Below are 25,188 nucleotides of genomic sequence, written 5' to 3' on the forward strand. Positions count from 1 at the left end.
CCTTCTGAGGACTTCCTTAATCACCTGCTTCCACTGAACTATTTTAGTTTATGGATAATCTCCCCATCCTGTGCAGGCTGTCAGTGCCAATACACATGAGGAATTCACGTTTTCCTCAATTTCTCTCTTCTTCCCTAAGACCCACTTATACAAGGGATGTGTGTGTGGGGGGGGGAATCTTTATCGAAGAGAGAGAATGGTTTACAGCACTCACAAATAAAGACTGTGCAACCAAAAATTAGACATCCTTGTTCTTAAAATTTCCACAAGTATAAGTTTCAAGTTTCATTTCCCCCTGAGAAGTCCCCTCCTCCTGTACTTCCTCTCCTTCAGAGTCTCTCACCCAAAGTCCCTATTTATTTTTATGCACAAGACACCAGTTCTCTCTTCATCATTTTGTCTCTTGCCAACTTCGCCCTCAGGGTCTCAAGACAGTTCTCCTCCAGAAGAGAATTCTGGGGCCAGGCGTTAGAATAGTTGCACCCCACTACAATGATTTCTTCAGACAGAAGATTAGAACCAGGCCAAAGAACTGCCGTGGCCCCTTCCAGTTCTAGAACAATGATTCTGGCCTCTGGAAAGGTCACAATCCTTTCTACTTGAGTTCACATTGAATTGGATGGGGTGATCACCTGTGCAAGAATGCAGAGCTCTCTCAAGGGCTACATTCATTTCTTCCCAGAGGCCAAAGCCCCCCAAGGGAAGGATGCTGTGGGAATTAGAGCCACAGGTGGGCTGAGGAAGTGACCAGTGACCAGTGACCAACAGTGATTCTGGTCAGGGAGGGTGTCTCAGTGGTACCCAGTTTCTCCTTCTGCTGAATCTTTGCCATGTTACTTTGTGTGTATCATTCTAGTCACTGGACACTTGGGGTCCTGAAAACATGAGATCCGCATGGTGTTTACTCTTCATGGTGTTCACTCATGATCTCGGTGGTGCTTGATCCATGCCTGTAGAGGTAGCATATTCCCTCCCCAGAACTCATACTTCTCACTGACCATTCATTCAATAAACATGTGTCAAATTCCCCTTCTGTGCCAGCTCCTATCCACGAGAGTCTAAGAACCTAGTGGGGGATGTAGGGAAGAAACAGGCCATTATTTAAAAGTGAGATAAGTTCTGGATCATGAGTCCACTTTAAATAGCTACTGAGTATCTTCAGTGTGCTAGGCTTTGTCAAGGGAAATAAGACAGATCTCTGGAAAAAAGGGGGGGGGGGAAGAAAAGAAAAGAAGAGAAAAGAAAAGAAAAGAAGAGAAGAGAAAAGAAGAGAAAAGAAAAGAAGAAAGAAAAGAAAAGAAAAGAAAAGAAAAGAAAGAAAAGCAACCTGAGAGCTCGATTGTGTGTTGGGTGCCTGGAGGCAGGGAAAATGAGCAGGAGAAAATTCACAAGCACCTAACACAGTGCGAAGCACACAGAGTTACTCAGTAAATACTTACTGGATAAATACTGACTAAAATATAATTACAGAACATGGCACGGGCTATTCCAGAAGCAAAAAATCAGAGAACATCTTCGAAAATGGGATGGCATCCGAACCTTGCCTGAGCAGGGATGTGTGCTGAGTGGAGCACAAGTTTGGTGAGGGTGGTGGGGAAAAGGCGAATGATGGAGATGGAAAAAAGAAGTCTGGGGCTACAGTGCCAAAGGCTGTCTGTGACACAGTCACAGTTGAGAAGCCATCAGCCCCGACTTCCAGGCAGGATTGTGAGCAATTGCTGCCTCTACATGTCTGTGTTTTCACAACAGAAGGTGGAAGGCGCCACTCACCCACTTGATAACAGAGTAGATAGGAACACGGGATTTAGAATCAAGCAGACCCGGGTTCAAATCCCAGCTCCACCACCTTTTTAACACCAAGATGTTGAGCAAGTAATTTAACTTCTCTGAGCCTCAGTAGTTTCATCTCCATAACGGGAACCATAATGTCCACCCCTAAAGAGTATTATAAAGGATTACACCAGGTCATGTACCGTAAAATCATTCATAGAGTACCTGGCTCATAGTATTTTTTAAATGGTTGCTTTGTTGCTGTCATTTTGGTAATAATTATTACTACTGTCACTCTTTTTGGAATAATGTTGCTTTGCATCCATCTGCCTATACTGCCTACGAGGAAACTTAACTTTGAGCCTCATCTCTTCTATATGGGTTATCTCAACAGAGCAAGTGAATTTAGATCCATCATTTGATGGGAAAGTGTGGATTACTCACCAAGAGAAATCCTCCAAGAGCATGTGGGCCAAGATTTCTCAACTTACCATTGAGGAGACTGAGGCCCACAGAAACTGAAGTCTTGGCCCTGGTCCCACCACGGCTCAGGGGGAAGAGGGGGGCCAATTCCCCGAATGTCCAGATTCCTATGCTATGCCCCTCTGGTTCCAGCCCACTGTAATCCAGTTGACTCTATTGTTGTGTAGACAGGGCCAAGATTAAAATCAACTTCAAGTGCCAATCTTCCAAAGCCAAGTCCCCTGGAGGAGCCAGATCTCCTGCCCTGCCCCCCTCACAGGGGTGCCTGCTTTCCTCACACTCTCTCTGAAGCCTCCACAGGCAGCTGCTCTGTGTCTGAGAATAGATGTTGCCCTGGAGGCCTCCTGACCCCTGGAGGAGGAGACGAGAGGCCCTTCCCGGCCAGTGTCAGCTTACAGTGGGACCAGGGCCTGGGGACAAGGCCAGAGCTGGGCTGACACGGGGAATGTTATTGCTTCCCCAGGCCCTCATCCCCAGCAGAGGCTGTGTACGAGTCACACTGCGGTGGCCTCACCGTAGCATGGGGTAGGTTTCTCACCAGCAGGCCTCCGTCGGTCGCTCTGGAGTCAGCCATTCTTTGGCAGTTGTGCAGGCTCCCGTGGCTTCCCAGAACTCCTCTCTTTGTCTGGGGTCACAGCGCTCCTCTGGAAGAGAAGCTCAAGGGGAGACCCTCAGCAGGACAGGAGTAGTTTGTCTTTTTCTGGAATTCCCCCAGTAGCTTTCCAAATCCTTCACTGAGGGCTCTCATGGGAGGATTCAAATGGTCTGGGCAAGCCACGTTAAGTGCCCAGCTGCTATTTGGTCCCCTTTGTGAGACTCAGAGAACTTGCCATACCCAGTCAAATTAAAGAACTCTTAACGCAAAAGAAGTGATTTTCTGCATCGTGGATCCCTACCCACATCTGGCCTGACCCGTAGAGACCCAGGCTGTGGGCTAACTGAGGCCTGTGTGGGAGCCACTGCCTAGCCGATGGGACCCCCCTGGACTAGAGGATGACTGACCACCTGAACCAGTTAGATCCTCCCTCACTACCCTACTTTACTGAGTAGAGATTGAGGCTTTCTATGTGCCAGGTCCCATGGTACTATGCCAGGTCCCAGTGGTACAAAACTGGGAGGGGTTCCATAACCCCAGATAATTTTGCCCTCTGTAAGAATTCAGTGTATGACTCTTGTGCCATATTAGCAGCTTAGATTAGCTGTCAGGATTTTGTTGTGACATAAACACAACTCTCATTTATAAGGGGGCCATTACCTTAAATATACCAACACATTTATTAGAATCCTTGACTTCAAGGAACAGAAGCTGAACCCAATCTGGCTTAAGGAAAAGTCAGAACTCACTGGCTGTGAGAGACTACAGCTATCCCCAGGAAATCAAATGATGAGAGCATCTCTCTTGGCCTCCTTCCCCTGCTCCCTTCTCACCCCATATCTTAGCTCTCTGCTTCTCTCCATGTGTTGGACTCATTCTTTCTTAAGATGAAAGAGGTCTGTCCACACAGCAGAAGGCATGGCAGAGGCAGCTCCAGGCTTCATCAACCCAGATTAGCAACATACACAGAGAAAGAGGATTTTGCTGTCCCAGACCTCGCGGGTAAAACTCAAGGGAAGGACCAAACTTGGGTCACAGGGCCACCACTGAGCCAATCACTGTGGCAAGGGGTATGACATATGACGACTGGTCCAGTCTTGGTCACATGATACCCCTCAGCCCACCCCAACCAGAGGTGAAAGAGGAACAGTTCTGTAAAGAAGAGAGTGTGTTCTTTCAATGGGCAAATGGAGCAGATGCTAAACAGGATGGGGGAGGGGGGAGAAATCTCTGTTACACCAGAAAGAATAAAAGGAAAAGCTATTTCTATACAGAAGAAAAAAGTAGGGAAGGCCTTTACCAAAGAGTAACTACCTTTAAGATTATTCCTAGTGGCCAGCTTCTTTAGAATATGGAAAACATGAATATATTTAAAAATAGTCCATGGACTGGCAACTTTTATGGGATATATAGATGTGGTGAGTCAGTGCAGAGCTAATGCCCAGGGTGACAGAAAACAAATCAAGTGTCTTTGCGGGGAGGAAGAGAATTCACATCTACTGAACATCTACTGGGTGCTGGGCTTTGTGGGTCCATGTGATTCATGAAGCAATACGGCCACCCTATGAGGCAGGCACCATTGTTTCCCTCCATTTATAGGAGAGGGAACCGATGCTGAAAGATATTTTGAAAAGCCCATCTCACTGAAGGCCCCTCAGCAAGTGAATAGTGAAGTTGGGATGTGAACCCAAGTTTGTCTTATTCCAAAGTTTGCCCTGCCAGCCAAAGGCAAAATATAGCCCAGCTAAAAGGTGGAGGGGCAAACAATGAGTCCCTCCTCTATTTATACACAGAGAACAAAACCAGACTGCATAAAAGGGCAGAAGTGCCAAAAAGGGAAATAGTTTTTCCGGGTCCTTCATGAGGACATTCTTTGCTCCCAAAATGGAGACAGCGCTTATCCAAGAAAGGATAAGGGATTCAGCAGCCCAGGGGGTGCCCATGCCCTGCAAGAGTCAGCAGTGGAGGCCTGTGTCCAGACATGATATGTAAAGGGACTTAACGTCTTAACTGGTCAAGAAAGGGAGCTTTCAAAGGTAAACCTCCTCATATGAGAAGTGTGGTGATAAATGTGAAGATACCTGCATGTTTTTGAATTACAGGGAAACAATGACTGAAGAGGAAGGGTTAAAAGAATCAGATTTTAATGAAAACAAGTCCTTGCCTTATTACAGATACAAAAGCACTGGAAAGGACATGGCATGAACAACAGAAATAAAAATCCCAATTAACCTGCCCAGTGAAAACCCTGGGCTAGAAAAACAATGAGTCTGAACGATGACACAGTTCTCTGTTGGTTTGTCTTCCTTACACTCTTTCCCCACTTTTCCTGTGAACATCAAGTACAGACTGCTACACATAGGGTGCCATGTAAATGCTCTGGCCCCTCCTCATACTTTCTTCCACTGGATGCAGTAGTTGACTGACCTGATGTGACTCAAGCCAAGCCTGATGTTTCTCTGGGATCAACGTAAGAGTGTTAGGAGAGAGCAGTCCTCTCTCTCCACTGGGTTAGAACGGCCTCACATATCAGGAAACAGCCACAGGCAGCTCTAGGCTTCATCCATCCATATTAGCAACAACCCAGACAATGGAGGATTTCTGTCCCTCAGAACACACACAGAAAATTCAAGAGAAGACACCTCTCCTGACCATGTGAAGGGATCCCACCAAGTGGGAGGGAATGAGGCCAGCCCAGAAAAGGGGAGAGAGACAGAGACAGAGAGGCAAACAGAAACAACATCCTTCAAAATTCTGACTCCAGTCATACCTGCTCTCCATCCTGGACTCCCCTTCTGGTAAGACATCTAGAATTGGGTTTCTATAACAACAAAAATAGAGCCCACTAACAGAACTCCCATCAAAGCTTCAACCAATAGGATAGGGTACACTGTGAATAGAAATGAAAGTTGTGACCTGCTGGAGCCACTGAAAATGAATATCATAATAATTATAAAAGATACGGGCCCCTGTCCTCAAGGAGTTCAAAGTTATGAGAAGTTCTTTTGCTTTCCTGCTATAGGTAGGAAATCCTTCAGACATATCAGTAATAGTGTATGTGTGGTAGGGGGAAGGGATGACAGAGTCTTGAGTGTTTACAATCTTCCTCCAACAGGAAAATGATAATAACCGAGTTACTGGCTGGACATGACAAATACACACAGAAACCAGGAAGGTGGCACACAGGGCTTTGTATGTTTCTCACGCTCACAGGGACGCTCTCAATGGGCTTTCATAAAGCCTTCCTCTCAGGCTTAGCTCCTCTTTCCTGGGACTCCCTTGGCATCCTGGCCTTTGGGCCCCTCTGCCCTCCTCCCAGGGCTCCCAGAAAACCAGTTCCACTCACCCCATGAGTAGCTGGAGGCAGTCAGATCAGATTCCTCCAGAGAGGGGGCTCCAGGTCCTTCAGCAAAACATCAGAAGAGCTACAGATTGTTCCTGGATAATACTGTCTCTCTCAGAGCACTTCTTCCGTGAACAACCACTATGGAGGTGTCGATCTTTTCTCTGTCTTACAAAAAAAGGGGGGGTGTGAAAAAGAAGATAATTGTGTAACACAGCACAGGGTGAGGGCCTCTGACAGTCCCCTCTTCCTACCACCGCAGAAACAATACCAGCTCTCATGCTTGACGCACCATTTACAACTACAGAGCCACACTATAAAACACACACCACTTTTTAAAATCCTGCTAAAAAGTTTTTTCTGCATAGGTAATAAACCTTCAATAAGGAGGATGTTTACATTTGCAGCTTCCATTGGGTTTGAAAATTCTTTTTAAAAGTCAGAGACCAGCACTCCACCCTCCAAGACACACACACTGGCTCACAGACGCTGCTGGTGACAAAATAAATGGATACAACATTAATGGTGAGCTGTCTGGCGATGTGTTTCGAAAGCCTTGAAAGATGTCATATATTTTATTTTTGCGTGTGATTATAGTTGACACACAATGTGATACCAGTTTCAGGTGCAGAACATCGTGACTCGACATCACTGGATATGTTATGCTACGCCCCCTACAAGTGTAGCCATCATCCGTCATCATGAAACCATGATTGGTCCCGTTGACTCTATTCCCTATGCTGTACCTGTTACTCCCATGACTGACTTATTCCGTAACTGGCGGCCTCCCATTTTGCCCAACTCCTCCACCCATTGTGGCCAACCCCTCACCCCCACCCCACCCTGAACTGGCAGCCATCAGTTTGTTCTCTGTATTTATAATTCACCCAGCAATTGTAATTACAGAGTGTGGACTCTGGAGCCACGTCGGCTTCACCACCAATCAGTCATGTGATTTAGCCTCTCTTGAGTCTCAGTTTCCTCATCTCTAAAGGAGGGATGATAACAGTATCTATCTCTTGGGTTGGTTTTGAGGATTAAAAGAAATAAATATATGCAATGCCTTAGAACGGTATCCAGCATAGGGTTACATGCTACATAAGTGTTAGCTAAGTAGGTGATTACAGATAGGAGTAGAAATACATCCCAGAATTATTTTAATCAGCAAAATTTTAGAAAACATCTAATAATGGGAACTGGTTAAAAACAATTAAGGTACATCCATAAGACGGAAAGCTACATAAGCAGTCTTTAAAATCATATTTTAAAGAATATTTATGATTTGGAAGATGTTCATAACATAGTGTTAGGCCAAAGAAAACATAATCAAGTTTCAAATAGTATGTATAATATGGTACAAATATAAAACTGAAAAGTGAAGGAAATACTGTAAAGTGTTATTGGCAAGGGGATGGTTCAACCTTGCCTGCGACGCCAGAATCACCTCCAGAATTAAAAAAAAAAAAAACAACAAACCCCAATGCTGATGGATGACCCCATTTGTAGAAAATCTGATGTAATTGGCCTGGAATATCACCAGGGCCTCAAGATCTTTATTTTCTTCTGTGTGCTTGTTTCTTTCCCCCATTTTTTCCCCTGAAATTTTCTAAAATAAACACGTATCATTTTTGTAGCTAGAAATTAAGACCATAAATGCTATTTAAAAGACACTGCAATTATCCCATCAGAGTAGCTAGCTGACTAAGCAGCTATGCCAGTACCTGGTTTACCAGGTTGCCTTCTCCCCAGGGGGTGCTCCTGGAGGGAAGCCGGGGCGGGCCGAAGACGGACAGGTGGCTTCAGAGCATGAGTCAGTGTCCTGCAGAACTGACCTGGGAGGGGGCAGCTGATGGGGAGGTGAGGGACTGGGGCGGCCCAGAATGCTTGAGGGCCCGGGGTAGGGGGGCGGCCGGGAGGCCCCATGGCCGGCTGGCTCTGCTGGCAGAGCAGTGGTGCAATGTTATTTATGGCCTTCCTGCCAGAGGCCTTGCTCGGTGCCCGTTGTGATACTGGGATTTCATTTGCGTAAGTCAGCATCGCGTTTTCTCTTTTCCAGCACACGCGCGTGCTAAGGGCCAAGAGGAGTGGAGAAACAAGGACAAAGGGAGCAAAGGAAGGTCTGCGGCTGCTAACAAATGTAACTGACAACGAGTCCAGGGCTGTTCCTATTTTTCTCCCTCGGTGTCTAATATTAAATGCTCTGGGCCTGCTGATTGAGCTTCTTCATCGGTGATAGCATTTATTTATTTTTTTTCCCCCATCATTCAGCAAATCCTTATGGAACTCTGATTATGTGCCAAGCCCTGTGCCAAATACTTTTCATCATTTAATTCTTATCTAGAGCTTTAAACTAGTGACTCAGGTACTGTTATTAGCTTGCCTTTTACAGATGAACAGTGTGAAGCTCAGGGAAGTTACTGGCCTAAAGTTACCCAGCAAGTTGTTACTCAACACCATCATCATCAGAGTGGCTACCATTTACTGAGCACATACTATGTGCCAGGCACTATACAAAGAGCTTTATACCCATTATAATTGCCAACCCAACCCCTTACCCCACTCTACCCCACCCCTGCAATAGCCCCATGAAACAATTATCATTATTATTATTATTACCCCTGATTTTCAAGTGAGGAAACTTAGGCACAGAGAGAGAGAGCATTACTCACCTAAGGTCACACAGCTTTTAGCAACAGAAAAGGATTTATATCCGAGAGTGTCAAACTCCTGGGCTCCTATTCTTCAGCCATAAATTATGCTGCCCCCACAATTTAGTGCTGAGCTTCAGAAGTCAGGCCAGGCTTAATGCCTTTAGTATGCAGTGTATTAAGACGCTTACTTACATCAGTTCAAGATGTTCACCTGCCTTGGCCTGTTCTTGCTACCTGGGATTTCTTCATCCTACAAGCAAATAACATGAGGAGCTGGAAACCTACTCCAACCTAATTTGGGTTTTTTTTTTCCTCTTTTAATTCTAATTCTCTTTATAACTGCTATTTCAGGCATGTGCCCATTATCATCCACAAAGCCATGGCAGGAGAGAATTATGGGAAGATGAAAGAGAAGGCAAGAAAAGGGCACCTGCTGGTTGCCACGGTGAAATGTTCAAAGGAAGCAGGAGACAGCCATTAGCATTCAGTTTAATGGTGTGTTTAGCCCCATCCATAACTGGAAGTGTGTTTACTGTTTCATATATCCTTTGTAAGAGGGAGCCACAAATCTCATTCTCCATATTGACAGCCAGTTAATGGTTCTAATTATGTGTCAGCTCACACTGTTCTTCAACCAAAGGATGGGGCAATCAGAGTTCCCCACTTACCCCAGGCTCTGCAAGCAAACACCTTGCACCTTGGTCCCACGGGACTACCTACTTGCTGATAATCCAGAAGTGCTGGGATGTGGCCCAGAGCACCACCACATGGAAACTGAAATCAGGTCACTTCAAAGCCCCAGGAGCACTTTCTCCCAATGCTTCCCATGTAAATGGCCCTCTACAAGCTGTTTATCCACCCAGTGCTCTGCAATGTTGTCAAGCTCCATTGCCCACACGCTGCAAATGGAGATACTGAGACAAAGGTGCACTACCTGGAATGTGAATCAGCCACTTCCAAGAAGGGAATGGAAAAGTTTCTAACCACAAGGAATTTGCTAAATCCCTCCCAAACCTCTTCCTCTCCTCTGTGGTCCTCAAGCCTGGAGGCCTATCAGAACCACCTGGGAAGCTCTGGCTCCATCCTCAATCCAGAGATCCAGAATTTCAGGGGGTCAGGACCAGACCTCTCTAGCTCATGAATGCTCCTCGGGCAATTCAGGCGCGCAGCAGGGAGTAAGAACGCTGCTCTGATCCCTCTACAGTTTCTCACGGGCCCTGACTTACACATTTGCCATTTCACTCCCTCTGCCAAACAAGCTTCCTCGTTAAGCTAGAGTGTCCTGCAGAGAGCATGGTTCAGTGGTAAGCATGGGGCTGCTGACACCCGGCTGGCCTGGGTTTGAATCCCAGCTCTGCCACTTCCTGGACAAGTAACTTAAACACACTGGGGCGTAATCTGCTGGTCTGCAGAACCGGAATGGGAATAGTGGCTGCCTTATGGGGCCATCGAAGGCATCAAGTTCCCGGCACACGGTTAACACTGGTAAAGGGTAGCCACCACCATGGTGATGATCTAAACTGTTTCTTACGGAGGACAGGGGAAGGAGGGCTGTCCTGGCCCAGTGGGTTTCTGCTGTGAGCAGGGGATGCAAAGTCTGGCTCTGCATTCGCCAATATTTTCAGCACACAGCGGGAGGGTGCATTTTCCCCTGGTTCAGACACCGAGAGGCCTACCAGGACCGAGTAGGACCACACACTGAGATAAACAGGTCTCAACAACACCACCCTTCTTTTTTCCAGTTCTGAAAACTGGGTAGTCAAAACATCCAGATGCACACGAACAAGAAAGAAAGAAAGAAAGAAAGAAAGAAAGAAAGAAAGAAAGAAAGAAAGAAAGAAAAAGGAAAAGAAAAACCACCACCAATTACCTGGTTTGGGGAGCACAGATTCAGATCATTGCCCCGACTTTGCAGTTTCCACATATGTATATAGGTTCCTCCTAGACAATATCTAATAAGCATTGAGTGCTTGCTGTACATCAGAGCCAAGTAGTTTCTTTCTACGCCTCGTCTCATTCAATTCTCACAACGGGCCCCTAAGATAAATGCTGTTTTAAGTAAGCCACCAAGGCTCACAGAGGTTAAATAACTTACCCAAGATTACACAGTAAGTAAGTAAGTTGAGACCTAAACTCTACAAGCCCCACCTCTCAGGCTTCCATCGGGCAGAGTGAATACATGGTGATTATCCCATGGCCAATGGATTGACCCGCAACCAGGTGTCAATCCTCAAACTCTAGCTCAGCAGCTTGAATGTCACCTTCCTCCAACCTCTGATGGTCCTTCTTCCCCCACAGGGCCTTTGGGAAGGAGTAACAGCATCTTTGCGTAGAGGTATTACAGTCCCACGGAAGTATCAGATGACCTGAAGACCCCCCAGTCATCATGAACTCCGCTCAAGAAGCAGCACTGGCAACCTTTGTTTGCAAGAGTTCTCATGCTAGTTCCTACCTCTGATTGCATTCTATCCTGCAAACAAGCCTGTAGGTAGAGGTGTTCCCACTGCCAAGAAAACACAAATGCAGCCACAGGGTGTGAAAAGGGCCAGAAAGGCAGCCACCTCCTACTTTTTCTCACTCTCTTTTTTTTGGTCCTTTCTCTCTGTTGCACTCTACCTCTGGGGAGGCAATGTCATATAGTATAAGAATGTCAAAGAGACAGCATGTGTGCCACTGGACATCCTCCCTCACCCCTCACAGATGTGACATTACTGCCACATTGCAGCACTCTCTCCACCCAGTCGGGAGACCACCCGATATCTTCTAAGGGCTTCTGGCAGCAACTCCCGACCAATGCATGCAGGCACAGTACACACGACATATTTCATTCCTGGTGTTGTGACTAACAGCATGTACTTTCGACTCAGTCAAACCTAGATTAGAGTCCCAGCTCTGACTGTGTGGCCATGACCATGTTACTTTTTGTTTTTTAAGTTTATTTATTTTGAGAGAAAGGGAGAGAAAGAGAGAGAGAGAGAGAGAGAGAGAGAGAGAGAGACAGAGGATCCCAAGCAGGCTCCACACTGTCAGCAAGGAGCCCAAAGCCTGATGTGGGGCTCGAACCCATGACCTGTGAGATTATGACCTGAGCTGAAACCAAGAGTCAGACACAATAGACTGAGCCTCCCAGCCGCCTCCATGACCATGTTATTTAACCAGTCTGAGCTTTAGTTTACTTTTCAGCAAAATGAAGATTATCATCTTTCTTTCCCAGGATGATCATTAATTGAGGATGAGAAATGACTGCACAGCTCTGGGCTCCTCACCTGGCACACAGAGAGCCCTTCCTAAAAGGTATCCATACCTCCCATGGCCCTAACATTTTTTGAGGATAACTAGCATTACTCTGTATCACTCTGCTAAGAGCTGGGACCCCGAGAGTGGGCAAGTAAGGTAAGCTTCCTGATCTCACGGCACATTCTAGGGGAGAGAGCCATTTTTGGTAAATAATTATTTATCAAATAATTTCAGTCTGTGGTAAGTGGCCTGAAAGAAAGGGCTTTGTGATGAGATAAAAAGTACCAGGATGGGGTGAGGAGCAACATGGGGGCGTCTCAGACACTACAGAAAGTTTCATCCCTCTCAAGTGCCGGCCCTTGAATCCCTGGCAGAGGAAAAAACAAATGGAAATGGGCCAGAGTGGTGTTTTGAAGCACTGTGACGGTAAAGGAGGCAGGTTATTCATAGTACTCTGCCCTCTGACCCTCTCTGGTTTGATTGGCTCTGTCCCCAGGATGAGAGAAGTAGAACACTCAGAGCTGTATTCATGTGTTCTGATGAGGCCCCTTTTAAGTCCCGACTAATCTGCTACAATCAGCCTGCAATCTGCAGCACAGACCCAACCACCCCAGCAAATCAGCCCTGGACCCCTGGGAACCCATGCTGGCACACTGGCCCCTTCCTCTCTCATCCTCCCCCTTCCTCTGCTCCCAGTCCCACAACTTCCTCCCTCCACTTCCTCCTCCCCTCCTCCCTCCACTTCCCCATGCCTGGGGTACAGAGCCCATGGAGGCCTGGGGTGGGGGCCAAAGAATTACCTGCTGAGTGACCAGATTGCATTCCCTGGGTATGGGCTCAGCAGCCAGAGACAGAAACAAAAATCAATGGCCGGGGAAGGGACATTTCTAGAGAGGTGTAAGTCTGGGCTCCTCCAAAGGATGACCCTGAGAATATATGCGCATTCAAAGGGAGACAGACCCAGATAATTCTCATCTGCTTGTACATGATACTTGACAAACCATTTTCATAACATTTGTCTTTCCAACAACCTTCCAAGGCGTTAGGCAGGGGGAGGAAACAAGCTCAGGGGTCCTAAGAGTTTTGCCCAGGGCTGCTCAGCTGGGGAATGGAAGAACCAGGGCTAAGATCTGGGTTTTTTTTTTAACACTCCCTCCCAACTCTCTACCCCCCAATATCCAGAGAGTGCTCCCTCTGCATCAGTCAGAGCTCTGCAGAGAAACAGAAGCAATAGGATATATATACAGTGAGAGAGAGAGATTTATTTTAAGGAACAGTTCACACAGTTGTGGAGGCTGGCAAGTCTGAAATCTGCAGGGCAGGCCAGCAGGCTGAAAAATCCAGGTAGGAGTTGATGTTGCAGTCTTGAGTCTGAAAACCACAAGGCAGCCCAGTACAGCTTGGAAACTGGGACAGGATCTCTGTTACAGTCTTGAGACAGAATTCCTTCTTTTCTGGAAAACTTCAGTGTTTGCTCTTAAAACTTTGGTGGATTATGTGAGGCCCAACTACATTATGGAGAGTAAGTAGTCTGTTTTACGTAAAGTCACCTGATTATAAATGTTAATCACATCTACAAAATACCTTCACTGCAGCAACATCTAGGCTAGGGTTTGACCACATAATTAAGCGCTACTGTCTAGCCATGTTGAAAATTAACCATCACACCCTCTTTGGGACATTTTCATGCATCATCCCACTTAATCTTCACAATAACCCATGAGGAGGCTGTTGACATGATGCCCATTTTACAGATGAGGAAACTGAGGCTCAAAGAGCTAAAGTAACTTTTCCAGTCTCTCCTGTGGCTCACGTGGCTGAGCCAGGAGGCAGCCTCCCACTACAGAGACTTCTCAAGGTCCAAATTCTATGGCTGGAAGGCAGCAATTTATCCCTAAAATTCAGGTAACTATAGTCATGAGACTGGTGTTTAGCATAAACATACCAGAATTTGCACAAAATCTAGTGATCTTAAAAGGCATTTTAAGCATTGATTGAATATATACAGATGATTCCTTTTTTATTTTATTTTTTAAAATTTACATGCAAATTAGTTAGCATATAGTGACACAATGATTTCAGGAGTAGATTCCTTAGTGCCCCTTACCCATTTAGCCCATCCCCCCTCCCACAACCCCTCCGGTAACCCTCAGTTTGTTCTCCATTATTTATGAGTCTCTTCTGTTTTGTGCCCCTCCCTGTTTTATATTATTTTTGTTTCCCTTCCCTTATGTCCATCTGTTTTATCTCTTAAAGTCCTCAGATGAGTGAAGTCATATGATTTTTGTCTTTCTCTCACTGACTGATTTCACTCAGCATAATACCCTCTAGTTCCATCCACGGAGTTGCAAATGGCAAGATTTCATTCTTTTTCATTGCCAAGTAATACTCCAATATATATATATATATATATATATATATATATATATATATATGGCACATCTTCTTTATCCATTCATCCATCGCTGGACATTTGGGCTCTTTCCGTACTTTGGCTATCATTGATAGTGCTGCTATAAACATGGGGGTGCATGTGTCCCTTCGAAACAGCACACCTGTATCCCATGGATAAATGCCTAGTAGTGCAATTGCTGGGTCGTAGGGTAGTTCTGTTTTTAGTTTTTTGAGGAACCTCCATACTATTTTCCAGAGTGGCTGCACTAGCTTGCATTCCCACCAACAATGCAAAAGAGATCCTCTTTCTTCGCATCCTTGCCAACATCTGTTGTTGCCTGAGTTGTTAATGTGAGCCGTTATGATAGGTATGAGGTGGTATCTCATTGTGGTTTTGATTTGTATTTCCCTGATGATGAGTGATGTTGAGCATTTTTTTCATGTGTCAGTTGGCCAACAGATGATTCTTTGAGACTTCTTCAAAACATTTAAGGCCCTCCAGACTCTCCAGAAGGAAAACTGGGTGAATGGGGGATTCAAAAGGGGCTTTTAACTATTTATTCTATTATATAATATATATTACATATTATTATATATTAAATTTGGAATTGTATTTGAATTATATATATCTTTGAAATTTGACCAATGTGAATGTGTTGGTTATGAAATTAATGAAAGTAGAAACAGATAACTAAGACAAAACATTTAAAAAGATCTTACAAGGATCTCAGTCTCATGATTGCACTTTGCTCTGGACACAGAAAAAAGATGAGGCAGACAGTCATGCTAGCCAACCTGTTCATCAACACTTGGCACTCAGGGACTCTAGCTTCTTCCAAAATCAGAACCACTCTCAAAGAATGAGGATTTGCCACCAGTGAGGATGTTCAAAGAATTTGCTTTAGGCTCTGAAAACAATTCCAAAGGAGTCTGAAAATCCTTTTGAGAAAAAGCAGTATCATTGAGGAGAGTATACATCTCCCCTAAGGTGAGACTTTGAAGGAGAAGAATTCACTGGACTATGTAAGTTCAAGGTCCATTTTTTTCCCCTTCCCTTCCTTTCCTCTTCCCCCCCCCTCCAATTTGTCACAGTACAGTCTTCAAGTACCTAATCAACTATCACATGAAAAGATTAGACCAGACCAGGCATTGCAAAATCAAAACACTTCCCAGTGCAGGCAGGTAGCATAAACATAGGAAGCTCCCAGGAAATATAACGGGTGTTGTGGGGACCACAGGAAAAAGACTCTGCCTGATCACCTGAAGCACCCACACAACTTTAATCAAAACATCGTGTTGGGCAATGATCTTGTCTCAGGTCAGATATGGCGATAGTCTACCATTTTGCCTCTGCTGAATTAAGCTTTCTCTTTATGGATAAAAGAGAACTGAAGCCAGCACAGAGTTAGGAGGAAGACTTCAGGTCACTGGAAAGACTGATAAGCCTAATAATGGAAGTCCATCAACAATGAAATGGTTAGTTACAGGAGGAATGAGTTTCCTGTTGCTGGAAGGTATTCAAGGACACTAGTTGATTTTATGCTGGCTAGGTGGCTGACAGAGTTTCAAGCATTCAGTGATCACTGTGGAATTGATGATCTGGAAATTTCTTTCCTACCTAGAGATTTGATGGGTATGTGACTGATGAATGACAGATTCAGGGGAATATTCACATCTAACCAATGTTATGTTCACAGCCCTCTCTCTCTGCTCCCTACTTCCCCCTCTGTTTCCAACGACCAGAAGTGCTTCTTGACATAGATTTATTTTTTATATTTGTGAAAGGGAAACAAAAGACCTTTCTTCTCTCTTTCCCTTGTCTTCCCTAATCTTCCCTTCCTTCCTCCCTTCCTTTCTCACCTTTCTTTCTTTCTTTCTTTCTTTCTTTCTTTCTTTCTTTCTTTCTTTCTTTCTTTTTCTTTGTCCCTTCCTCCCTTCTTTCTTTCTTTCTTTCTCTCTCTCAGTCCTTTTCTTCTGCTAATATCCCCCCCAAATTTCTCTAGGACACTATTCTGTCAGGTGGTTCTAATGAATCTCTACTTCCTACCCCAATATTGGACCATGTGACCCAGGCCTGTTCAATTGCTGGAATTTTATCCCTAGGCTACAGTGATTGATTCAGGCATATGATGGCCCAATCAGAGTGAATACAGGGACATGTACCTTCAGGAAGACAACCCCTTTTTCCACTAGACATCAACGTGGAGGACACAGAAATGGAGATGCTGCAGCCATCTTGCCACAATGTTTGGCCTGAGAATGAAGATTACCTGGAGGCCAGAGGAACTAAGAAATGGAGAGAGGCTGGGTCTGAAGCCTCTAGATCAACCTTTCTCTGGCTTTTTCTGTTATGTAAGATAATTCCTTATTTTGCTTAAGTCTTGAGTTGGGTTTTCTGTCATTTATCACCAAAATAGTTCTAATGAATACATTTGCCAGTAACAATATGTTCCTTTGGGTTTGAGAATAGAGAGAATTCTCAATCTGCCAAAATTCCCCATGAAAATGCAAATATTTTTGGGAAGGAGACTGATATAATGGGCAGAATCTAGGCCTTATAAAGATGGCAGGAATCTCAGAAATCTCCTTTCAGAAGTCCCCAATGATTTTCAAGTTTTCTTTCAGCAACAGAACACTTTTCAAAGAATATCATACACAGAATCCTAATATTATAAATATATCTTTTCTTGCCCATTCTACACTGGTTGTACAACATAGGTGCCACTAGGCCTTTGCACATGCTGTTTCCACTACCTAAAGCTGTTTCTACTGCCCATTTCCCCCTCCTCACCCTCAGCCAGTTTACTAAACAAACTCAACTTCTGGATAATTCCCTTTAAATGGTACTTGCGTTGAGATGCCGTCTCTGAAGCTCGGGGTTTAGTGCCCTGCTAATATACTCCCACATGACCCTATACTCCTCACCACAGCACCTATAACACACTGAGCTACAATCGCTCACATCTTTACCTGCCTGCCCACCTGGAAGTTGGTTCTGAGGGTAGAGATCAGATCTTAAGCACTTCTCTATATAACGTATGTCATGCACACAAGAATTTGTTGAATGAATGCGTGCATGGATGAATGGATGAATGAGATCTTGTGCCCCCACAGTTTAACCTCCATGCAGAGATTGGGTTATAGAAGACAGAATTAATAGCAGTCTTCCCTACTTGCCTACAAACTATTCTTCCCCACCAGGCTTTCTCTGTTTCTAACAATTCTACTTCAGCATTTTGTTTCTTTGTGTTAAAGGAGAGCAGTCGCTTCTCTGAGGGCAAGCATGACATCTTGGGTCATCTTTGGGTGCATGACATCAAATCCCACTGAGATGTAAGCCTCATGAAAGCAGGCCTTTGTTTCCTCTGTTTTGTACGGTGAACAGTGCCTGGTAGGTAACAGGGCTCCAGGAACATTCGTCAAATAAATAAATGGATCAGACGGCACTCCTGCTGCAACAGAATTTAGAAGATAGACCATTCAGTGATTTCCAAAGGACTGTATTCTGAGGGACTAATATTTTGAGAAAAGAAGAGTCTGTGTCCAAATAAGTATGCGATCCTCTGTGTGCGATCTCCCAGTTTTAATGACTCACAATGCATGTTAAAGACTAAATAATCCCTGTGGTGAAGATGCCCATTTAAGTTTCTTCAACCCAGAGGTTTCTAAATTTATTTGACCAGAACAATTGATGTTTATTTTGATGTCTTTAGTGTAACGCCCCTTGACCTCCCACGGAACTGGTGTTTTAAGGAGCGCACTTTGGGAAACGTTACCCTAGAACAATTTGCTAATTTTTCAGTGGAATTATAATGGTTTACATCTGTACAAAAGTTTTCTATTCCAAGTGCTGGCTTTGCTACTATCTCCTTTAAGCCTCCCCAAACGCCAAGAGATCAATAAGATAGTCTTCCTATTTTGGAGATAAGAAAATCGAGGTCCAGACGGGTTAAGGGATTTACTCAAGGCCACACAGCTAGTTAGTGACAGAGATGAGAAGCAAATTCAAGTCTCATATTTATCCAGTTATCATTAATTAACACCTTAGCAGGTGTCTGGCCAATCTTTTTCCATAACCAGGAAAGCAAGTTGAAAGCAGCATCTTTCTCAAAGAAACCTGAAATAGATCATTTTGGCTTGGGGGAGACAGAAATGTTGAAGATGAGAATTATTGCTAAGAATTTGGATGGATCTTCCTCCTTGTTAAAAACTTCAAAAGATTAAGGGTGACCCCAGGTCTCCTGCTTGTCTTTACTGTCTGTCACATGCATTCTTCATGCCCAGAGGTGGCACATTCATGGCACAATTGCCATCACGGCCCCTCCCTTGACCAAGACAGACATGGCTCAATCACTACCAACCACCAAGGCCCGGCATGGCCTGAGATTTCCTGAATCAAGGACTTCAGGCAGCCACTATTGACAGAGCAGAGCCGGCCCAAAGTTGAAGTCTGTTTGAGGGTTTTGCTTCTTCCTTCTACATAGTTCCCTTGGGCTAATGGGGTTTATAAATGTACTCCTTAAGTGTCGACTAAGGTTTCCTTTTTACTTGCCTGGAGGAGACATCTTTCAGACTTCAAAGAATTGGTGCTTATTTTTATAAGAATTCAGTGATACATATATATAAGTGAAAGAGCTTTGGAAACAAAGAATTAGACTACTAAAAGCATTATTATTGTGATTATTGCTCCTTTTCATCTGTCTAGACTAGAGACAGCATGCTTTATCTTCCTACTTTCTCTTTCTAATTTTGGCCCATTTGTTCTAACTATTGGTTGCTCCGTCCCAAATGACCTAAATAATTTTTTAAAAATCAACACTAAATTGAGCTTTACTTTAAATAGGCCATAGATACTCTAATAATTATAAACATTTTATTTAGAGTAAAGGGTAACTTAAGACGCAAGTTGAGAGCAAGCAGCACCCAGTTTAATGCCAACTATCATTGGATTTAGTACCTCCTTTACACCCAGGCAAGAGGGCCCCTGCCCAGGTACCCACACTTTAGAGAGACCCGTCTGGTCTCTCCTCCGACTATACCTCTCTCCGTGGAGTGAGGGCTCCTGGGGGCCAAGGACTCCTATCCAGCACCTGCACTCACCTCTTTCACACTAACTACCAAGCAGCCCAGGATTTCCTTTCTACGTGACCCTGAGCTCACTTCTGGGACCATGCAGCTCTCTTCCCTGGAGCCTACTCTTCTGAGAGGGTAGAAATAGAGCTTGGGGGTGGTGCTGGGTGTGCCCCCACCTGCACTCACGGCCTCTCGTTGTGTGAGACGGAGCTGAGACTGGAAGACAAGGAGGGGTGGCCAGGTCAGACTCTCCCCGCCCTGCAGTGGTCTATGGGAGACTCTAAACCTGGTCTCCAGAGCATCATAAAGATCTATTTATTAAAGTAGGAGGACAGAATATATTTTATTTCATAGTTTTCTGGCTTGGTTTATATATTTTCAATATTCAAACATATGTGAGTGGGCCTCCATTTGTAACTACTCTTACTTTGAGCCCCGCAGATCTTAGATGTGGACCTGATTGGATCCTGTTGGCTCTTTTAGTTCTCACAACAGCCTTACCTGATGTTTTTGTATGTGGTCTGTCATTCAAGGTCAATCTGACATATAATCCTAACTCTGGAGGAAACATGCAGCAATGGCTCTGTCTCTACATTGCATTTAAAAAAGCATTCATTTATTTACTGAACACCCAGAAGGTTCTTCAGCTTTATGAGGGAGTTAAAATCTACCAGATGGTTTATCTTCTTTTCAATCAGATTATATAACATAGGTAGCAATGCTTGTAAACTGTAAAGTGTTATTCAAATATAAGCCATTTTTATCTCTGTTTTTCAGGGGGGAAAAAAGCATCTTACAGAGAGGATGGGCTGTGATTTCCTTCATCACGGTATGACTGAGGTTGTCAGAGATCTCATTTGTGATTCTAATGAGAAGCAGGGAAATGAATGACTTTTAAAATGCCCTAGTTTTCCCATGGCCTTTTCATAAATGTGTATTTGGGGTCCCTATCACTGAAAATACATACCTGCATAAGGTAAATTATTTTCATTTCACATCCCTCACGAGGACGTGTAGAAAGCCACAAGCAATACCAGCAAATGCATGGCCTTTGTATATTTCCACCTTTCCAGATTGTCTCCAAACATCTGAGCAGGTGCTCAATTTTCCCTGAAGCCTGGAAGCATATCAAGGCTGAGAAGCCCTCATCACGGCCAAGCAAATCAATCAAAACTGACTGAGAGCCCACATGACTGTCCAGGAGGCAGCAGACATAGTGGCTTAGGAGAGCCCAGGGTGAAAGGAGAGAACTTCACTCAAGAGCTGTTTCCCAGTTATCCAGGCAGTGAGGCATAGGAATAATAGAAACCCAGAGAGTTCCCAAAGTTTATTCCAGTCTACACCTCCTGCCCCTTTCTTCCTCTATACCCTTTTAACTCAGGCATTGACAAGTAGGCCGTGGACTTGAGAAATTGCAATTCTCAGAACCAATTGATGTCTATTTATCTCTTAGGGCCTTTGGTTGGCAGAGATTTACTGTTCTGTATATTTTGGCTTAGCAGCTACTATGTGCCAGGTTCTGTCCTGAGCCCTGAGAATAGTGATGAGTAAGATGAAAACGGTCCCTGCTTTCCTGGAATATATTTAATAAGTTTTTTACTCTTTAAAGTGTGGCCTTTTTGAGATGTGTTTCCTAAACCTTCACTTCACTCCTAACTTACCCGCCACCACCAAAAAAATTTTTTGACATGTACCAGGCAATAAAGTAAAAATGAAAACAAAATAAGTCATGTTATAAGTACTACCAAAGAATTAGACCAGGTGGTATAATAAGACTGGAGGGGGCACATGATTAGCCTAGCTGGCCAGAGAAGGCTTACCTGTTACACTGAGTTCAATGTAACATTGAGCTGACACCCTCCGGGTGGGGGCCCTTGCAGAGTGGCCGAGTCCTGGCTACCCTCCACTGTGACTACTCAGCTTATGGGAAACACTTTTCTCCTGTCCCACAAATGACACAAGGATCATTGCTCGCACTGCTACTGTGTCTCCTGGCACCACTGCCCAGCCAGCCCTTGGCCTTCAGAGTCTTCTGGGCAGGGATATGCACCCCCAATACTGCCACATATTCATTCTTGGGGTTCTCTTGTATGCTTGGAAGTAGTAGAGGCTGTTGGGGGGAGTTTTTAGTACTTTCTACTCCTAAGACATCCCTTCATTAAATCCCACGTTCTCAAATTGCTGATCTTCCTCCTACAGACACTGGGGTAAATGGCAGGCAAGAGGGAACCATTTTGCTGACTCTCAGTAGCTCTCCATGAATGGGTCTGGTGTCTAGCACCTTTTTCTCCCCCAGAAGCCATGGGTACTTATCACTCATTGCCCTCAACTCTGGGGACTCAGTTAAGCCTCTGAGAATACAATGAAAGTCAATATAACGTCCTGGTACATTAGTTTATTAGCTTAAAAGCACTTAACTTTAGGGGCACCAGTGTGGCTAAAGTTGGTTGACCACCCTACCCTTGAATTTGGCTCAGGTCGTGAGCCCAGCATCATGGGATCAAACCCCACGTTGGGCTCCACTCAGAGTGAACCTGCTTGAGATTCTCTCTCTCTCTCTCTCTCTCTCTCTCTCTCTCTCTCCCCCTCCGCCCCCTCCCCTACTTGTGCACTCTCTCTCTCTCTCTCTCTCTCAAATAAACTTAAAAAAATGAAAAATAAAAAATAAATAAAAGCATTCAATTTTATTCCATCAATTGTATTTAAGAAGTAATAGGATCTCTTATCTTTTGTGGGAGAAGTGACTTCTCATAAAGACCAGCTGGTAGACACCTTTCAGCAGGAAGTGATTCACTCCTTCCTCGAGTCTCTGACTGGCCATCTCAGCAGGAAAGAAAGCCATCTTCCATTAGTGCTATCTGTTCCGGGCTTGGGAGGGGGAGTTGAGGCAAAAGTACCATGTACTCGCAATCCCTGGACTAGGGTCTTATATTTGTAAAGGTCTTATATAGAAAGAGCCTCAGTAAATGCTAACCTCCTGTGGACTATAATGAACTCCCTTCCAGACTAGCGTGAGAACATGAACCACTCCATCACTGTATATTTTTCTGCATCATTCACATTAATGAGATTTGCTTAAATTAGACGAATATAAATGTGCATATATTTTCAGCCTTTCTCCAGAGGAAATGTGTTTGGGGGCACTTTGTCTGCAGAATTGGATATAATCCAATTGGATTATATCCAATTCTGGGCCTTGCCAGATATTTACTTAAGGAAAATTGAAAATGATTCTGTGTTATATAAACTTTTCAATGAGCTTGACATTCCTTTACAACTAGGAAGGTTACCACTGCCTACTGTCCCGTGAATATGCACCATAGCCTGGACCTGGGGCCACATGGCCATGAGAGCATCCAACCAATCCGAGTTTGGCACCAACCTGGCTACCTGCCAAGCACAGACACCTAGTGATGGTTATTCACACCAGTGCTCCAAAATGAGGACTTATCTCTGGTCCTTGTGAGTGGAATACTTAATAAGGCACATAAACTCATTTAAAAAGGTGACTCACCCTGGGTAATGACCAACAATAAAATAATACAGTTATAACCCATTGTGTAAATGTCTACAAGAGGAAAGAACTTGACAAGGGCAGAATGTTATAATCATATTATGCAAATAGAAAAAAAAAAGTGGCTTTCTTTGACAGAATTAAGCTTGTCTTATGCCTGTCTTTTGTCTAGGTCTAGCTAGCCCCAGAGAGGTCTGTGAGCCCTAGGGTGAGGGGAAAGATGTGTGTATTCATTCAGTTATTTCCTACCTGGCAACAAAGTGAAAGTGTCATTTGAAGTTGAGACAATGTTGAAAAATCCTAAGTAATGGTAGGATCTCCTGCTCACTGTCAGAAGGGGAAGTCCCCTTAAGATCCTGTGGGCTATCCCCCACACACATTGAAATCCAAAAAGGTGAAGTGACTTCTTCAAGGCCACATGGCTAGTTGATGACAAAGTAGGACCAGCATTCTGGGTCCCAGACTCCTCGTCAAGTGCTCCTTCCCAGACCCCAGTCAACACTCTTTTGATGGAAGCCCAGGTCCTAACATTTTCCACATCTTTCAATTTCTTGCTAAAAAAAAGATGTTCTTCTAAGTTAATACAAGAGTCCTGAAATATCTCATCACCTCTCTGGTGATAGGTTACTGGATTTGTACCACGGCTACGGCTTTCCAAAAGGATCTGCTTCTGGACATGTGCTCTGCCGCTGCTTCTGGGAGGTCTGGGAGAGAGACGCTCAAGACAGCATCAGCAAGAGCCATATGCTGAAGGAGGGTGAGGCCTCCTCTCAGGACTTCACTCCCAGAATTCCAGCCTCTGTTATTTCAGACCCACTTACTGCTTTGTAAATACTTCTTTTCCAGAATGGAAAAAGAAACAGCTTCTCTACAGCATAATAAAAGAAGCAGCCCCCAAATTAATCAAATTAATGGGGAAGAAAATCAATAAAGGTAATTATCACAAATAAACTCAAGGAAATAAACAACTTATTTACTGAATTATTCACTTTGCCACTAGGTGCTTTGACTTCAAAGAAGTGTAATTTAAAGGAGGTACGGGCTGTTCAAATGAGACCAGACTAGACAGGAATGGACATAAAGATGTATAAAAACAAGAGAGTCCAATGTGGGGCATTGAAAACAGGCACACTCATACATACTCCAAGAGTAGTCTTAAACTAACCCAACTTTTCAGGAAAGTAATTCGGCAATATGTATCAAGAGACTTAAAAATGTTCACGGTCTTTCAAGTGGAAATTGCATTTCTAGGGAATTTCTCTTATGAAGATAATCAGAGAGAAGCTCAGAGATTTTGTAGAATAAAGTTCAATAGTTTTATATCACAAAGAAAAAAGGTGGGGGAAAGGAAAGAACTTACATATCTAATAACAGGAGGGTAGTGGATATTGCTGGGGCTTTTCTACCAGCCACATCCTAGTGGCCTTCCTGTTTGGGGGAAGGCCCCAGCAGGTAAGTCTTGATGGAGTCAGGGCTCCACTTCTTACTACAAAATGTGTCTCCTTGTAGGTAGGGTGGGACACATTTCCTGGCCTTGGCCAACAAGAGGCTTCTTCTCAGAACCCTGAAACGTAAGTACAAAAATGCTAAGGACAGATTGTTTCTGTGGTCAATCCTATATAGAGTGCACACTGCTGACTCTATCTTGACTTCTGCCCTTTTTCTTAGCCTATTTTTCTAGCCCTTCCATAGATTCTATGGCTACCAAGTATTGTTCCAGTAAATTCTTCTTCCATTCAATTTAGCCAGGGTTGGTTTTGTGGCTTGGAAACAAAAACTGTGCCAGACACAAGGAGAGTGATCAAATACATTATGAAACATCTTTTCAATATATTACTATTCATCTATCAAAATCCATGTTTTCAACACATATTTAAAAGCATGGAAAAGCCAACATTGAATGATACATAGACATTATGATCACAGTTCTATAAATCTACAGACATCTATATAATCATTATTATGATATTTATATATCTACCTCTCTGTATGTGTGTGGGAAAAAATACTGGAAGAAAATACACATAAATGCTAACAGTTCTTTTATCTGAGAAGAAAAATTACAGGTGATATAAGATGCTTCCTCAACCACCCAAGCTATTTTATCTTCAGAACTGGCTTATTTGTC

The 25,188-nt window shown here is 44.1% G+C and overlaps 1 long non-coding RNA gene across 3 annotated transcripts in view; it reads right to left on the reverse strand.

Moving 5' to 3' along the window:
- Positions 1–226: 226 nt before the first annotated feature.
- The window catches only part of LOC113592464 (uncharacterized), a 60,259-nt gene continuing 35,297 nt past the window's right edge, over positions 227–25,188 (reverse strand). The window contains exons 4-8 of one of the 3 annotated variants that reach the window (XR_008288948.1): positions 11,053–11,143; positions 6,195–6,359; positions 5,619–5,738; positions 2,792–2,897; positions 227–1,066 (exon numbers count right to left, since the gene is read on the reverse strand). This is a non-coding gene — a long non-coding RNA (uncharacterized LOC113592464). Of the gene's footprint in view, positions 1,067–2,791; positions 2,898–4,755; positions 5,739–6,194; positions 6,360–11,052; positions 11,144–25,188 lie in introns of those variants that run through there. The other 2 variants (XR_008288947.1, XR_008288946.1) reach the window with 2 other exon arrangements.

Source organism: Acinonyx jubatus, chromosome A1, assembly GCF_027475565.1.
Source record: "Acinonyx jubatus isolate Ajub_Pintada_27869175 chromosome A1, VMU_Ajub_asm_v1.0, whole genome shotgun sequence".
Lineage (NCBI taxonomy): Eukaryota > Metazoa > Chordata > Mammalia > Carnivora > Felidae > Acinonyx > Acinonyx jubatus.